At 48.8% G+C, this 18,822-nt stretch overlaps 1 pseudogene; it reads left to right on the forward strand.

Moving 5' to 3' along the window:
- Positions 1-241: 241 nt before the first annotated feature.
- The window catches only part of LOC105554435, a 40,307-nt pseudogene continuing 21,726 nt past the window's right edge, over positions 242-18,822 (forward strand).

The following is an 18,822-nucleotide window of genomic DNA, read 5'->3' on the forward strand; positions in this document are numbered from 1 at the left end:
AATACTCCAGACAGGGGATTTGATTTCAGCTTGAAAAGATGGGCAGGAGTTTAGCAGAGATAAATATATTCCAGGCAGAGGGAGCAGCAGGTTCAGAGGCACCCAAGCCCACTGTAGGTGGTGACAATAGGCAGATCAGTGTGTGTGGCACATAGGAATGTGGAGGCAGGAGCTAGGAGATAAGCCTGGAAGGGCATGTGAATGAGGTTGTGAATGGCAGACCAAGAAACCCACTGCCTCTGCCATGCCATCCAAGTTCAATCCCAACGAGATCAAAGTCATATACCTGAGGTGCACTAGTCAGTACTACATCTGCTCTGGCTCCTAAGATCAGCCCCCTGGGTCTGTCCCAAAAAAGGCCAATGAGGACATCACCAAGATAATTGACTGGAAGAGCCAGAGGATTCCAGTGAAACTGACGGTGCAGAACACACAGGCCAGATTCAGATGGCATCTTCTGCCTCTGCAGTGATCGTCAAAGCCCTCGAGGAACCACCAAGAGACAGAAACAAGCAGAAAAACATTAAGCACAGTGGAAATATCATTTGTGGTGAGATCATCAACATTGCCCAACAGATGCAGCACTGATCTTTAGCCAGAGAACTCTCTGGAACCATTAAAGAGATTGTGAGGACTGCCCAGTCTGTGGGCTGTAGTGTTGATGGCGCCACCCACCCTCGCGACATCACAGATGGCTTTGATAGCGGTGCGGATGGAGTGGCCAGCTAGTTAAGGGCTGCATATAGAAGTATTTCAATAAAGGATCATTTGACAACCAAAGAAAATTTAAAGAGAGAACTGTACTGAAGAAGGTAGGGAATGACAGAGGGAGCCAGTCAGGTCCTGGGAACAAGAGCAACTCAAAGACTATGTTCTAGCACTTGTTCCCCTGCAGACCCTCACCATGAGCGTCTTTGCAGCATGTGCTCAGATTCTGCCTCCGTTTACCCTTTCCACCTGGGGAAGCACGGAGCTCACTGACTCTTCCACAGGAGCCCTTGCTGAAGAAATATTTGTCATTCCGTCTATCCCCTTAGATTAGCTGGGAGGGTCAGTAGAACCTGCAAGCTTCCCTCTCCCTGCAGGGAGGCAAGGGACACAGAGGAACTTTGGGACAACTACCCAGGGCCTGGCAATATTTGCAGACAAGGGGATGGGAGGGAGTAGGGGTGGCAAGAGTGACAGCAATGCTCCCCGGGCCCCACACCAGCCACAATGCAGTCTCTGGAATTTTAGAGAAGGAGCTCCCAGGGGAGAGTTGGACTAGAGTTTCAGTCTCTCTCAGTGCCCACATTTCATGATGCCAGTGCTGATGCTCCAAAGCAGAGATGCCCATCCAGTTGCGTTTTTAGGCTGCTGCAACGCAGGAAACTTCCCTGGCCAAGCCTCGGCAAACCATCTGTAGCAGGACTCCCCATTTCTTCCAGGCTCTCCACAGAGCAGATTGTCCTGGGCATGGGACTTTCAAAGCCACAGAAGGAAATGGAGGACAAAACAAAGAGCAGGGCAGGGGAGCGAATGGTCCCCCGAGTCTTCATGTTTGTGATGCTACTTGGGACCTAGAAGTTCAATAACCTGCCGGCCACACATTTCACACAATGCAATTGACTCCGTGCAATAGATGTGTTCCCAGAAGCTGTCTGGGAACAGCTAAAATTTGAGTAATAATTGTACGTGGTGTTTTCATACAATTTGGATAATCTGGATAATTGTTACATATCGTGGTTTGGCTTAAAGCCAGGGTTAGCCCTAACAATAACAAAAGTGTTAACTGCTTGGGGCCTGGCACTTCCCACTTGGACTTGCGGTTTGTGAAAGGCTCCTCCTAGGTCTTGGCTCCCTACTTGTCTTCCCCAGAGTCTTGTGTCCTGGTGACTGCTCCGGAGTCATCCTCACAGCATCTTCCTCCACATGCTCTGTTGAGCATCCGAAGCTCAGGACGCACAGCAGGAAGCAGGGAGGGAAGACTCCACCCTGCCTTCAAGGAACTCCCCTGGGAGCTGGGTCTCCCCAGCTGCATTTCTGGGGGTGTCTGTGAAGCCCATAGCTGGACAGCCCAGACCGCCCCACACAGGAGGCGCTGGGCTCACCAGCTAAGGGTGGGAGCTCCAACTGGTCAGATCTTGATCCAGGTCACTTTTAAGGTTGCAGTGCAGGCACTGGGCACTGGCCTGCCTGAAGCATGCCTTACCCAGGGACTCATTTCCTGGCTTTGCTTCTCCTCTACCGAGCTTATGAGAGGAGCGCTAGGAGAGGGAGAGAAAACAGAAATCTAAACTTGCTCAGGGCTCCTATTTTGTATCTTCCCTCTGAGCTGTTTTGGTTTCAATCAAAGCATACTTCCCTTCTTTTCTGTGGACTCAAAACCCATGCCCCTCACTCAGACCAGGCCTTCCTCTTCCCACTTTGTCCACCAGCCTCAAGTCCCACGATGGAATCTCCCAGATAGTGTTTCTTTAACTGGGCTCGAGCCCCACAGTAAAGTCTCGGTCCTCCGCCGGCCAGAGCCCACATCTCTGATTCAGCAACAGGAGCAGGTGTTCAGGGCAATCTGGGTTAAGTCCACTGAAAACCAAAGGAAATAACATTGGTCTGATTCAAGGCCTTCAGAAATGAGTCAGCCCCTGAGCCCATCAACCATCACTGTTACCCAACATCACACCCACATTATTCATGAAGTATTGTCTTCGGCTTACTAGACAACAGAACCCCACCAGACTCTGGGAGGCTGAGGATGACTTATCGGTCTGCTGTGGGCTCAACATCAAGTACATGCCTTACCTCTGTCCAAAAACTGGAGTGGAAGAGCGCTGAGTCAGGAAGGCTTACGGCCCGAGGCATCTTCCCACAAGCCTCTGGTCACCCTGAACAGTCTGTTCTGGATTTCCCACCTTGGAAAAAAGTCCTCTGTGAGTGCCATGAGTGGAAAGAGTCCTAGAGGAAGAGTTGGGGCCAGGTGGCCAGGTATGTGCAGCACCTCTGCCCAGCCCTCCTTTGCCCGCAGTCTTAGGCTGGTAGCCTGCATCCTATGCAATAGCCAATGTTACTCTTGTTTTTCATTCCTTCTAAATGATCCAACTGAGGACCTGCCAAGTTAAAGTTGGATGTGACTTTCCTTCCAGTGAGACAGAGGGGGACTTTCCTGGGTGTAGTGGGAAAACACTATGGCCAAACACGTGACTCTCCAGTCCCTGAGGCTTAGACTCCAAGTTCCAGCCCTGCCATGTATCAGCTCAGCAAGTGACTTATCCTCTCTCGGCCTGTTTCCTCTTTGATAAAATGGGAATAATAACACTGTCCATCTGTAAGACTGGTGTGAGTTTTGAATGTCATAGTGCACATAAATGCCTGGCACCTCATGAGTGCTCCCTCAATGGCTCTGCCAGTGTTGTTGCCGCTGTTATTATTAGTAGTAGTAGCAGTAGTAGTACCACTCTCACTACCACTCTCCCTAGGTCGGAGTCTTCTTTCACATGAGAACCCTTGTCTTCCTGATTCTGGCATCCTCAGCAAACAGACACAGTCGGGTGCAATGAGTGGCAGTCCAACAGAACTTCTCAAGGGGCTGGCATGTTCAAAGGTCCTGCAGTGGGAAGGTGCATGGAGAATTTGAAGAACATGGTACAGAAAAAAATCCAATCATTAGCTACTGGCTCCCAGCAGCTACTTTAGCCAATTCTCCAACCTCCTCACTGGCATGGCAAGACCATGGAAGCCTGGAGCCCTGATGCCTACTCCAGCCCTTCTGCTCCTCTCACTGACCAGAAAACTTCCCTTACAGAAGCCCCAAGGTCATCTGAACCCCAGAAGACCAAGGAAGCAGAAATATACCAAATGAAGATCCTGAGGCCTTTGTGTTTAGTTACCATAAAGAAATAATTCCCCAAACCTGGCTATTTGTACTTGGCATTGGAAAATTCGAAGGTGGTTGAGGAAGGTACTGGGGAAGGAAGCCCAGGCAGGGGCTGTGGTTGCCAGGTGGGGAGGGAAGACTTTGTAAACTAACCCAAAAGCAAGCATGGGGTGCGCGCCTGTCTTCCATGTAGTTCCTCACCCCCTGCCGCCAACACGCCCATGATGCATGGGAGCAGCCCAGTGCCGCCAACCACAGTGAAGGCTTATCCTCCACCCCATGCCACTCTTCTCCAACCTCCTGGAAAACGGTCTCCGTTCCCATCCTTCCTCTGCAAGAGTCTGCCGTAACTTCAGCTATTAGCCCTCCCAGGAGCACTTACAGTTAATAAAAACAAGGACCTTAACACTCCACAGAAGGGGCTCGCTAATGGTTCCCTTTCTGGCTTTTGGAAACTGCAGGGAGCAAGGTTTCCGTAGGAGTTGCCTGAGGCCTCAAGGATGGGAAGACAGGGTCTGAGGAGGCAGAATGCCAATTAGGGACCAGGTTCAAGGTAGGTCTCCCAAACTCTGTCTTATGCCCTATAACCTAACTACCCTCTGTTGGTGGTGGTGGTGGTGCTAGTGGTGGTGGTCAGGTTTGTTGAAATTAAGTGTACATACAATGAAATTCATCCATTTTAAAATACAGTTGTTTGAGTTTTAACAAATGCATGCAATTGTGTAACCATCACCACAATCAAGATACAAAACAGTTCCATCACCCCCTAAAATTCTCCAGGGCTTCATTATAGTCAACCCCTTCACCCAGCCCCAGCCATTAAAAACTACCCATTAAGTATTTTGTCCCTTTAGTTTTACCTTTTCCAAAAGGCCATATAAATGGAATCATTGGGTGCACAGCACGCAATCTGCCTTCTTTCATTTAGCCTAATGCACTTGAGATTCGTCTATGCTACATGTATCAGAAGTTCCTTTTCATCAACCCCATTAAATAGTGGGCAAAGGACATGAACAGACACTTCTCAAGAGAGGATATGCATGTGGCCAACAAGCATATGAAAAAAAGGTCAACATTACTGGTCATTAGAGAAACGCAAATCAAAACCACAGTGAGTTACTATCTCATGCCCGTCAGAACAGTGATTATTAAAAAGTCAAAAATAACAGATTCTGGCAAGGTTGTGAAGAAGAAGGAACACTTTTACACTGTTGGTGGAAGTGTAAATTAGTTCAACCATTGTGGGAGACAATGTGGCAATTCCTCAAAGACCTAGAGGCAGAAATATAATTTGACCCAGCAATCCCATTACTGGGTATATGCCAAAAGGAATGTAAATCATTCTATTGTAAAGACACATGCACATGTATGTTCATTGCAGCACTATTCACGATAGCAAAGACAAGGAATGAACCTAAATGCCCATCGGTGATAGACGGGATAAAGAAAATATGATACATATACACCATGGAATACTATGCAGCCATAAAAAGGAACAAGATCACATCCTTTGCAGTTACATGAATGAAGCTGGAAGCCATTTTCCTCAGCAAACTAACACAGGAACAAAAAACCAAACACTGCATGGTCTCACTTATAAGTGGGAACAGAAAAATGAGAACACATGGACACACTGCAGGGAACAACACACACTGGGGTCTGTCAGAGGTGGAGTTAGGGGAGGGAGAGCATCAGGAAGAATAGCTAATAGACGCTGGGCTTCATACCTAGGTGATGGGATGATCTGTGCAGCAAACCACCATGGCACATGGTTTTGTTGTTGTTGTTGTTGTTGTTGTTGTTTTGAGACAGAGTCTCACTCTATTGCTTAGGCTGGAGTGCAGTGGCGCGATCTCGGCTCACTGCACCATCTGCCACCTGGGTTCAAGTGATTCTCCTGCCTCAGCCTCCCGAATAGCTGGGATTACAGGCACCTGCCACTGTGCCTGGCTAATTTTTATATTTTTAGTAGAGACAGGGTTTCACCATCTTGGCCAGCTGGTCTTGAACTCCTGACCTCATGATCCACCTGCCTCAGCCTCCCAAAGTCCTGGGATTACAGGTGTGAGCTGCCGTGCCCGGCTGGGCTGTTATTATTTAAGGATTGAGACCCCTTTTGATGTTTTCTGCTGTCAAGAAAATATGTGAGCACAGCTTCTTCCCCCCATCTGTCACCCCCACACACACACTCAGGCAGGGGTCAAGGCCACCTGAGCAGCTAGATGCAGCCACTGAGGCCCCGGCCCCCATTGTAGAGCTGCTGTTTCTAGGAGCCACATGCTAGGGAGCAAGCAGCAGCCAGCACTGGAAACAGGCTACCGCAGCCTCAGTCTCCGTGGGTACCACTCAGGTGCCCAGCACTGCGGGAATCCCTGCCTGAGGCAGCCGAGGCTGGGAGTTCACATCTTGGTGCCCCAGGGTCCTTGGAGAGTGATGTGTCAGTAACACTTCAAGCAGCCAGTTGAGCTACTCTGCAGGGAAGAAGCCCACTTGCAAGGCAGCTGGACGTTCCCCAGCCCTGGGAAACAGAGTCCTACTTGCTCTTGAGGTTGGGTCCCCATGAGAAGGGGGTCAAGAGAGGACCAAAAGCATCACCGGTTTTTTCTGGAGCAGAGGAGAGCCCTTAAAGCAAAGAGAACCATCTGCACACGAGAGCCACTGAAGTGCGGAAGGAAGGCCAGGGGAGGGGCATGGAGGCAGAGACAGGGGTTCAAGCCCCAGCTCCCCTTCTCTGTGTGAGTTATGTAACTTTCCTGAGCTTCAGGCTCCTCCCCTCTCCTAAGAGGATAGTGCCACCTCCCTTAAGGGGTACCCGTGGCTGTACGGAGCAATGGGAGAGCCAAGAGGAAACCCTCATGCATCCAGCCTTCCTTCAGAGATGGAAGCCACAGGCCCAGCCAGGTGATCTACCCAGGGCGGGCCAGCACATTCCTGGGAGTCCAAGTCAATGCAGACAAAGGGCTCTCTAGGGAACAAAGAACTGAGAAGAGGAAAGCCACCTCTGGTTCTTGGTGAGCCTGCCAACCTCCTGCAGCCCCTCATAGCCCAGGACCCCTGGAGGTGAGCCTGACTCTCAGCCCTGGCACTGGAGAAACTTACTCCTCCTTGCCCCATTGGTCCCCATTTCCTGTTTCCTTGGGCCCCTCTTCTTCTAGCCTGGGCAGAGCTGAGGAGGGCAGTGGGGGTTCAGGCCGCTGCCAGGTTGGGGAGCTCCCTGCATGGCTGGGAGAATATAGGATGGACAGCGTTTTGCCAGAGCCTCACAGGAAGCTTCCTTTCAGGCAGCTGAGCCCATTTCAGGGGTAGGGAGCACTGATGGGGCTTTCCCCAGGGTGGGGACATTGCCCTGGGAGGAGGACGAGGATGCTTCCCAGGCCTCCGCTGACTCATGGTAGTATTAGTCACTCCCTCACAAGAATCGGCCCACGTCCTTTAGTAGCCTCTTGTCTCCCAGAGGCCCCTGTCCCATGTTTACCTGCCTGAAGCTCCTCTCCCAGCTGCCCCCACCCACATCCACACAGTTCAGGCAGACACAAGAGCCCAGCATCACTTTTCGCTCAAGCCTCCTCTGTGACATCAGCTTCCTGCAGGAGAAATCTTCAGGAGGTTTCTCTTACAGATTTGGGGGTCAAAGGCTGAGTTCCAGTCTCAGCACTGCTGCCTTGTATCTCTGCTTCCTAGGCAAATTATGTCACCAATCTGGACTGTTGGTTTGTTTTTTTTTTTTTCCGCAAAGAGTAATAATAATACTATCTAGTAGGATTGGTATGACGATGAACTCATATAAAGTGTATGAAAGTTCCTGGCACAAAATAAGTGATCAATGCGTGGTAATGAACATTATTATTATAAATCAATAAAAGAAGAAATGTCCCTTATATATAGCTTTTTAAAAATAAGATAACAAAACCCTTGGCCCCCTGGCCTGTGAAACTGTGGGCTGACACGGAACAAAACAAAAGCAAGTAGAGGGTCAGGTGTGATCCCTCACACCTGTAATCCCAGCATTTTGGGAGGCTGAGGTGGGAGGATCATTGGAGCCAAGAAGTTGGAGACCAGCCTGGGCAACATAGCAAGACTCTGTCTCTACAAACAAGCTTGGCGTGGTGGTGCACGCTTGCATCTATGGTCCCAGCTGCTCAGGGCTCTGAGGTGGGAGGATCACTTGAGCCCAGGAGTCTAAGGCTGCAGTGAGCCCTGATCGCACCATTGCACTCCAGCCTGGGTGACAGAGCAAAACTCCATCTCTATTTATAAAAAAATTAGGAGATGGGGGGAGCAGGTAAAGAGTTCCTCTATTTTCATCCAATATCCCCTGGCTGCAGAAACTGCCCCCCAGCCCCCACTGGGGAGGTCAGGATGGCGGTGAGCAGTGAGACCTGGGACAGTCCGAGGAACTGTGGCTCCACGGGAGGAGCCCGGAAGGGGCAGAGAGGTTGCAGATGTGCCCTGAGGATAACAATCCACTCAGCTCAGGGAAGCCCACCTGAGCCCACCTCTCAAACATAAGGCCCCCATCCCGGCCGGCTCCACCTCTCTCACCGAAGCAGGGTTTCTCCCCTCAGCACTGCTGACACTTTGGACCAGATATTTTTTGTTAAGGGGCTGTCCTGGCCATTGTACAATGGCAAGCAGCGTCCTCAGCCTCCACACACTAGATATCTGTAGCACTCCTTTCCCCTGCCAGTTGTGACAAGCAAAGATGTCTCTGGACTTTGCCAAATGTCTCCCCCTGCACCCCCACTGAGAAGAACCACTGCTGTGGACGGTAGGCTGGTCCCTTGGTCTCCCCAGCTTCATCCCCCACCTCTCCTGAGCCTTCTCCCCACCTCACCCCAGCCCCGGCCTGGCTGAGATGTCTCCCCTAACACACACCGGAGGAGGCAGCGCCAACCAGCCCACTGCATCTCAGGAAGGCCGCCTGGCCCAGTTGCTGAGAACCAGAATGGAGAGGCTGTCTCTGTAAGCCAGGCCATTGCTGAGTCAGGGAGCGGTCAGTGGAGGAGTCTTGGGGATGAAAGAGGAATCAGTGCCTCCGAGAGGAGCCAGGAAAGGCGGAATAAGGCTGAGACAAGGCCACAGGTGGTGTTGTGTGAGTCCTGACCTGGGCACTTTCTGCTTGGTCAGACAGGGACCTGGGGAGGCCACCGGGAGCTGAAAGGTTGCTCAGAGCCCTAGCGGCATGGCACTGCCTCCCAGCAACCCTGAAAAGTCCAGGCCCCGGCTTGGCCCCAAGAATTCAGGAGCCCCAGGCTGGATCAGGAAGATGACAGGAACTGAGTTCAGAGCCTTATGTGGGACTGGGGCCTCGGGCATGAAGCTGTCAGTGCAGTGGGTTACATAAGTGCTCTCTCCCCAGCAAAGAAACAGAAGAGAGCCCTGAGAAGAAGGCATCAAAGGAGGAAACTGGCAAGCTTCACAGGGGAGGAGGCTTTGGAGCCAGTTTTGTCAGATGACAAGGAGTTCACCAGACAGAGAGGCAGGTGGAGGAAGGGCATTCCTGGGAAAGGGCGCTCACTGACAGGCAGAAGGTGCCCAAAGAACAAGGAAAGGTCAGCAGGTCCACACGCTGCTTCAGGAACCCTGGTTCAGCCCTTGAGTGATGGGGAGTGAGGGTTAAGTGGGTCTGTATCCCACGGGAAAGTGGCTGGCTGGCAGCGTGAGAATAAACGGCCAGTTCACCCAATGTCTCCCCTCCCATTCTCCTCATCAGTGAGGTTCAGGTCACCTTGATGCAAGGTCAGCGTGTGCTGAGGTGAGCTAGCTAGCCATAGTTCCCGCAGAAGACCTAAGCCCAAGTATGCCTTGGCCTTGGTCAGTTTCTCAAGGAACTGAAGCTCCCCTGCCTGCACAGCGACACTTGGCCCAAGACTTGCAGTCAGGAGGTCTGCAGTCATGTGTTTGAAATGGGGTCTGACTGTACTTGCTCGCACTGAGTACCCATCATCCTGCTGGGAGGTTAACATTCTCCCTTCCCACAATGCACTGGCCCACTGGGCCCACAGCTTTCCTCCAGGTCACCCTGGAAAGTCACCACTGCTGTAAGCCCAGCCCTCAATCACCCTAGGGCAGGGAGAAGATCAGATCAAGCCAGAGTACCCAGAGCCAGGCCCTGGCTGGAGGAGACTCCACCCCCCTGCCCTGCCCCTGTAGGTCTGTCCTGTCCCACCCAGTCCCAGGAAAGGGCTGGGACTGTTTCCATTTCCAACCTGTCTGGGCCGCTCCTTTCTTGCCCAGGTGGCTCTGCTGGGAAAACCTATAACAGCTGAGCGGGCTTTTCAGGATTGGCTTGATGCCAGGGCCAGGGCCAGGGATGAGCTGGCCACATAGCAGTAATCGCCCGTGCTGCTGAAGTGCTTTTCTTTAGAGGATCTCAAAACATTTTACCAGAAATAGGAGTTGTCCCAGCTATGAAAGGACACAGAGAAGAGGGGTCACTCACTAAGCTGGTAACAGCTTTGTCAGTAGAATGAAGGCTTCAAAAGACTGGCTCCAAGGGAAGTAAACAACAGAATCCAAGGCTAAAATTGTATCCTTAATAAATACTATCTGAAGTTAAAACAGGAGTCCACTATTTATGGAAATCTATGTAAACCTAATAAGCACAGAGTGGTGAATGTGTGTGTGTGTATTCAGGGAGGGAGTGGAATAGAACAAGATGTGGCACTCACTCTCTTCCTCCCTGTCCCTTCTGTGGTCACACTTCTCAGGGTGCTCCTCACATGAGAGTCTTCCCTCTGAGATTCTGTACCCATGGTTGCCTTCTCCTCCTCTAGGCCCAGCAGGGTCCAGGTCTCCCACTTGAGAGGAAACAGCCACTGTAAGCCATCTGTCCTCTTGCCAGATGAGACCATTCCTTTGGAATGTCCTTCTGGTCACCCTCCTCTCCCACTGCCATGGACCCCCACCCTCTCATGCTCAGTTCTCCACACCTACTCAACTCACGCACTCTTCCTGCCAATCTTACATGCCATCACCACACTCATCTTCCCAAAATCCTGCCAAAATTAGCCTTTCATCCTTGTCCAAGGACATTGTCAAGATTCCCTAGCAGAACCTTTGAGACTCTTCCCCCAGACTGATCTTCCACCTCCAGTCCTCCCTGGCATGAAGTCTCCTCAAGATATTTCATTGTCTGCTTGCTGGTCCCACATGTGCCTTGAGTCTTCCACCCTCTCTGCCCTTCCAGATCCTTCCCACCATCCTTAGGAACCAGCCCTGCCAGGAAGCCTTCCTATATCACAAGGCCCCTTCCAGAGACTGTTACTCAGGAGATCATGTTACCTCCCTGGGTTCAAATCCAGAACTTCTCCTCGAAAGACTTCATTATCTTACTTTTTACTCTGCCCTTATGGACACCCTGCCTGGGTTATGAGCCATCTTCCCAAAGAAATTGAGTTGCCAGATTTAGCCAATAGAAACACCAGACTTCCAGTTAAACGAGAATTTCAAATAAGCAACAACAACAAAAAATAGTGTTAGCATATGCCATGTAATATTTGGAACCTACTTATATTAAGAATTGTTTATCTGAAACTCAAATTTAACTGGGAATCCTATATACTCTCTGGCAACCTTACAAAGAAAGCATAAGCATGAAGCTTTCCATCTCCCTCAGGCTCTGACACTCAGAGGAGTTCTCAGGACCTGTATCGTTGATTAATTATTTTTTTGATTCAGCAAAGACTCCTTGGCTTTCATCTGCTCTTGGCCCCAAGACCCAGAGCCTGCTTAAATCCCTTTGGTCCAGTTGAATCATCTGCAACAAACTCCTAACAGGCCATCTAGGAGAATATCATCCTTTAGTACTTCATGTTCTCCTTAAACATTCATCCTCGAGACGCGCTAGCAGCAGATGGGTTTCAGGCAATAAAACCTCGAGTGTTTCTTGCTAACCAAAGGAGGAAGGAGCTCTGGAGCCAGGATGCTTGGTTTCAAATCCCAAGTCAACCACATGTGGTCCTGAGGCCTCAAGCAAGAGATTTACATCTCTAGGTCTCAATTTCCCCATCTACAAACCAGCAATCATAGCAGGACCTACCTGACAGATTGTTGTGATAATTAAATGAGATAGTACATGGAAATTGGTGAATACACTGACTCTTACATGGAAAGCACTCAATAAATGGCACCTGACATTGTCAGTGATTTCCTAAGACTGCCAGTGGCTGATGACATGGGCACAATCTCCTTTTGGGATCTCTTTCACTGGCTGCTTACTAAAATAGTGGTCATGTGTCAATCTCCGTAAGCAACAGAGTTACGGCAGAGTCACAGAAGAGGGTCCCCTGGTGAAGGTTCTCCGTGGGGAACTCCCACCTCTAGGTGAGGCAAAGCAAGACATACAGGGACTTCCTCAAGAGTGTGGTCTGTCCCTACTTCTCCAATTAAACTACAAATCATTGCCCTCCCTTTTCAAGTTCACATCTTTAAAAGACTGGTAAGAGCTGCTCTCCTTGATGAAATGGGTGACCGGTTTCAGACCCAACTGGATGTGGACAGAGGAAGAGCTACCACTGGCCTTCTTAGGACTCTGTGGGTGAGCCTTGGGGATTCAGTGGAGAGAGATCCCATGCCTAGATCCTCCTACATCCTACCAACCCATCTTCAGCCTCCGAGGTCACCAGCCAGCTCCTGAACCTCAGCATTGGGTGGGGGGTGCCTTGGGTTTTTCAAGGAGACTCTTGGTCAATTCAATAAAAGTTCAATCGCCAAAGGACCAATTTGCTAAATGGCAATTCTTTGAGTTCATGAAACTCACAAATTTCATAGGAACTCTTTGAATATTCTCTATGAATATGTGTTTCTTAACAGCAATTTAAAGAACATTCAATTTGTCAAAAGCTCAGAGGCTGAGAATGGTTTAGTTTCCTTATAAGTATGTTCTTCTTTTGAATATATTTTTAATGTGTCATTTTAATGAAAATATTTTCTTTTTCTTATGAACATATTTGTAAGAAATATATTCATGACAAATACATTTAATCAAATAAGAATACATTCCTAATGCATAGTTACTAACACATTCAGACAGAGCACAATCAGATGTTCATGGAGAACGTAGTCATTGAATGTATTTCAGAAAATCATTATTTCAAAAAAAAGTTTTGGCATATTGGCAAATTCAAAGAACTGGTGAAATGACTCCTAAGTAAGTTGACTTTCAGAGAATTGGCTGCTTCTCATGAGAGAAAATCAATTTCTGCCTCTTGTTGTCATCTGTTTACAATTTGATTCTGAGAACTTCTAGAACAGTGGTTCTCAAACATGAACGTGCATCAGAATCATTGCAAAGCTTGGCTGAACTGCCAATTCTTGGATGATGCCCCAAAGGATTCTGGTTCTAGGTGGGGTGGAGCCCAGAAATCAGTGTGTTGAGTACAATTCCAAGGTCACTCAGACACCGCCAGGTCCCACACCTCACTTTGAGAACAAGTTGAACGTAATGAAGAAAATGGTTAATCATGAGATGTTACTACAAGATTCTAAGGTAGGATTTTTTTCCTCTCTGAGTGTGCTTGAAAATTACATCCAGCCTTAACACTAATATTGTAAGATAATAAAATGACCTACATCCCACCATTCTTTTTGTTTGTTTGAGACAGGACCTCTCTGTATCACCCAGGCTCTGTATCACAAGTATAGCTCACTGCAGCCTCAAATTCCTGGGCTCAAGTGATCCTGACACCTCAGCCTCCTGACTAGTTACGACTACAAGCACGCACTACGAATCCCACCTATTTTTTGTAGAGACAGATCTTGCTATATGGCCCAGGCCAGTCTCAAGCTTCTGGCCTCAAGTGATCCTCTTGTCTTGGCTTCCCAATGTGCTGGATTATAGATGTGAGCCACCATGCCTGGTACCTATACCCCATTATCCTAACATAATTATCTTTTGCAAGCAGCCTTCAACATGCATGCCAATTGATTGCCAAAGGTACATACTGATTTATATTCTACCTTTTCTGTTTACTATAAGAAACATCTTCCACTATGTGGCAAAGGCATTGTCGTGATCATTTCTAACGGTTAAACAATATACCACACACAGATTTCCTATAACCTGCCCAATTAGTCCTCTAATATTTTATATCTTCTATATGTGCTGTATCATTTCCAATTGTTAGCACAGTGAACATCTTCAAACATGTAATTTTTTGCTTCTGTTGAATAATTGTCATGGAATTCATTTCCAGAACTGGAATTAGTGGTGTGGTAGGAATCTACAGTGGTTCCCTACAGTGAGAACACAGTAGAATAAGGACCAGGAATGGGATGACATGAAACACGAATATTGTAATCCCCTATTAAGCCACTTTCTTGAAACTCTAGGATAAAGGTCACAGTTGGTTTTACAGATCAATTTAAGGTCAGGTCATGGAAGAAGTTAGACAAGCAGGGGTTATGAGCTTCTTTAGAATCATGATTTTAATGTAACATGTAGGGAAGGCTTGAGACACTGCAGATACTTAACGTGTTCCAGTATTTGATGCATAATAAAGATACTGCACTTAGCTCATTAACAGCCTGGCATAATTGAATTGCATCATTAAATCATTAACACTCCTTGCCACACCACCCAACGCGTCTGGGAACTATCCAGAGGCGTCCCATTGAGTCCCAAGACCTTGAGAAGAGTAGAGCCAACTCCTCCATTCCCATCCTGCCCTTCCCCAGCTGCTCCACCAGTAGAAGACGGAAGTGGAGGTCTGGATGTGAGGAAGACCATTAGCCAAGTCTCACCTCCTACCTAGGGCTGCAGTTGTGACAGTGTGCCGAGGAACCACGGAAAACCAGGAGGAAAAAACTGGTTGCTCTCCAGATGTGTAATGTCAGGAAGTTATTCTGATCCCACTTCCTCGCAGATGGGATCTTTGTCTTATTGACACCTCAGTAGGTGCTCCACAAATGATTGTCCCTGGAGTGAATGAATGGATTGCCTTTGTCTAGGCTCATACTGATACCCCAGGCTGCCTCTCCCTGATGTATTCTGTAGGGGGCACTCTCATTACTGCCTTCACCGCAGCCACCTGTGGGGATGTAGGCACCTGTGTCTCCATCCTGGGCAGCACTGGTCTTGGCTTTACTTATCTCCTGGATCTGGTGTTTTGAACCTGACGAAAGGCAGGCATGTGGGTACATGAAAGCACAAACAATGTGCAGTGCATTTATTTGCTGGATGACCATTCCAGTCATTCCAAAGGCCCACTTGAGTGGGGGCATTACAGGAGCATCCTCTGTCTAGAAATCCGAGCCCTGGTTCTTCTTCCTCAACTGTCTTCTCCATCTCATTCCACCCTGCTTGAGTTCTCCTGCCTGGCTGTGCAAGCAGCCTCTCCCTTCAGATCTCTACCTCTCCTTCTGAGATCCAGCTACCCCAGCTAGGAAGTCCGTTGTAAACCCAGAACCAAGGATGTTTTCCCTTTCCCTGTCTCCTGCTTTTCAACATGCATAAAACCTCTTTGAGCCTCAGAAGAGACTGCCCAAGACCCACCTCCTACGGCACCTAAATCTTCAGCTCTTATTCTCCAGCAATAAGAAATCAGTTTGATACACATTAAGAACTTTGGTCCTGGGCCTCAGACCAGGGCATTGGTCCCATCAACCTCAGACCATATGTTCATGTGAGGACAGCAGGTGGGAGGCCACCTGCTTTCCTCCATCCGCTTGCCCTGCCTGGGATACTGAATGGCAGGTAAAAAGTGGAGAAGCGTCTTCCTGTCCCAGCCCAGCTGCTGAGAGATGAGCTAGAGAGGGCGGCCTCGATCCAGTCGGCCCAGATTGAGGCCCAGACTCAGACACCTCCTGGTTCCCACGCTCAGGCAGCAGGCCTGAAGCAGAACTGGTTTCATAATCTCACCTCTGCCCAGTGCTTTTTGCAAAATGATCTGCCATTTGGTTCCCACATCACAATCATACTATTTATCTATGCAAAACAGCACCTCATTAAAAAAGGAAGAAACACATCACCATTGGCCCAACCCCTCATTAAGGTATAACGCACAGGCCCTGGGCACACCCAGGGTGGAACCAGCACCCAGACTGACTGGGGTGTTAGGCCCATGTCACTAGCTCTGTCCCCACCCTCACCCCATTCCTCCTAAGTGAGCTGTGCTGCTCCTCAAATCTGTGTAGTGGGAGATGACAGAAAAGGGGTCCTTTGGAACTGAGAGATGGGTTCACTGGGGGAGCCCCTCCTCCAAGGGGCCTTCCCCCCTGAAACTATTATCTCTACTTAAACTTCTTCCTCTTGCCTTCAGCCCAGCTTCTACAATGATATTTGCTGATTACTGGCATATTTTTACCTTTGTTTCTCACTAGAACGGAAGGCCCCTGAGCAGATGAACTGTATTATGTTTTTCAGGGCCTAAACCAGTGTTTGGCACATAGTAGACGTTCAGTAAATATTTGCAAAATGCTCAATTTAATTTTTGACTTCATGATAAGGAATTCCATGATTGTTTTTCTGCCAGAAGTTTCCCCTCCCATTCTCACTGGAAATACACCACCCCTTTGGTTGTGTTAAGCAATGATTTCTACCCTTGAGCCCCAGGGTCTCAGGAATAAAAGTTGAAATGTTTTTATTTTGAATAATAATCTCGTGCTTTTTGTATTATCTGAATGGCTTTAATTTACTGTGCAACATTTAGGACATACAGAAAATAAATAAGAAAAATATCACAGCCATGCACTCACCACCCAACTTGAAAACACCCAAAGCATGATCACTACAACAGAAGACCCCAGGCAATTTTGATGCCAGGCACCTATTCCCCTTTCTCTCCTTCAGAGAAACCTATATCTCAAACGTGATGACCATCTGAATTTTTTACAGTTAATTTTTTAATGTAATAGGTATGAAGTTTGCCGTCGGTGTGTCCTGCAGGCTGAAGTCAGACTGTGTTCTCAACCCGGCCCCGCCCGCACACCGCACCTGCTCTGTGCCCCAGTTTCTCTATCTGTAAAGTGGTGATAATAATACCCGTCTCTTCCCCACTTCACTGAGTGTGCAGATGAGTGAGATAAACGTAAAGTGCTTGGAGCATCAGGAGAGAGAGGCTTTAGATAACCTCCAGCAGGTAGGTAGTGCAGGAAGTGCCAGCAGGCCTCTACCACGGGTTTCTCATGGCCGAGAAGGGTGTGCTGACCTGCTCACCTGACTGTGCCCTAACCCGGACGCCAGCTCATTCACACCAGCCAGCCAGTTCCGCCTCCTCTCTATGGGTAACCCTTCTTTGGTGCTTGTGGGATCCTGGAGCTGAGACAGCCAGCAGCCCCCTCTGACCATAGAGGACCCACTTGAGCCACAGAATTGGCAACCTCTCACTGTATTACCTGAGGGTTCTTCCTCTCTCCTTTCCTGTCATTCTGTGTGCCAGAGTTGTGCTGTCTACACAGCAAGCTCCTAAGCAATGGTGGTGATCAGGCTATCCGCACTCCCGAAGAAATGGGGAAGAAAGGGTCAGCAGGCATGTCTGAGCCTGGTGTGAACGTACTGAGTAAATAGGTCAGTGAGATCTACAAAGTTTAAGACTCCCTGTTCCCAGGACCAAAAGAGACAAATGAGGTTGAAAAGCGCAAACTCAACATTTTTAAAAACCATAAAATGAGACAATTCCCACCCAAGGCCATCTCCCACATATTCACACCAGAGGGCTTCAAGTGTGGGAACTGTGTCGGGAGAAGCAGAGCAAGAGCTGGCTAGCCGGTCCACGAGGCTCGAGAAGGGGGATACGGAGGTAGGATGGTCAATGGACAGAGGCCAGAGGCTGAGTTCATCCAAGACACTGTCACCTGACTAAACCAGTAGAGACTTCTGAAGCAGTCCAACAGTGTGGTCAAAGAAAATGGCAAGCTTGGTAGGTAAAAGAGGTTGCTGACACAGATGTTATCTACAGCAGAGAAGTCACTGTCATTAGAAAATATTCCCCCATTTGCTAAATGCTTTCAGCACTCCAGCCCGAGAGGCTATTCAGAATGCTGATATTGCAGATAAGTGCAAGGATGGGAGGAGCTGCGGCTCCCATCCTTCAATCTCAAGAATCCTGCCAATTCCAAGCACCTATGCTGTGTCTGCTATTCAGGACAGCCCTTGAGGAAGATGGTGCTCCAAGAAAAATCCCGAAGAGGTGGTCCAGAAAGCTGGCCACCAACAAGGGGCACTGATAGGAGAACTGGAGGCTTGGATCTCTGACCTAGGATGTCAGGAGCTGCCACAGAAAAGAACTGAGTCAGGGCTTGAAAGCAGGGCCATTACTGGGAAACTTCCAGTGGAAGAGAAAGAATCTTGAGTGGTGGCTGACAGAATTGAGTTCTAGACCTAGATCAGTGTGACCTTGAGTGAGTCATTTCATCTCTCTGGGCCTCAGTTTCCTCATTTGTAACATGAGGGGGTTGGGTTGGATTATGTCTAAGGTTCTATCACACTAACATCCTATGGATAGCGTCAGAGAACAGGGAGGGGACCAACACTGGAATGTCCCTAAACGTAATGCATTGGGGTCACCAAAGCTGAACGGAGTGTACAGTTAAAACTCATATTTGGAGCCTGGCGCACTGGCTCACACCTGTAGTCCCTGTCCTTTGGGAGGTCAAGGCAGGAGTATCACTTGAGGCCAGGAGTTCAAGACCAGCCTGGGCAACATAGTGAGACCCTATCTCTACAAAAATAAAAAAATTATCCAGGTGTGGTGGTGCAACCTTTAATCCTAGCTATCCAGGGAGCTGAGGAGGGAGGATCACTTGAGCCCAGGAGTTTGAGTCTGCAGTGAGCTATGATTTCTCACTGCACTTTCAGCTGGACAACAGAGCAAGACCTTACCTCAAAAATATATTTAAAAATAAAGGAACTTGTATTTGGCAAGCATCAGAGCAAGATGTAAAACTTTCCTAACCCTGCTTCCCAGAGTCACACACAGCATCCTGACCTCCTTGTCCCATGATCAGAGTATGAGCCAGTGGGCTCCAAG

This window comes from Mandrillus leucophaeus, unplaced genomic scaffold, assembly GCF_000951045.1.
Source record: "Mandrillus leucophaeus isolate KB7577 unplaced genomic scaffold, Mleu.le_1.0 Scaffold641, whole genome shotgun sequence".
Lineage (NCBI taxonomy): Eukaryota > Metazoa > Chordata > Mammalia > Primates > Cercopithecidae > Mandrillus > Mandrillus leucophaeus.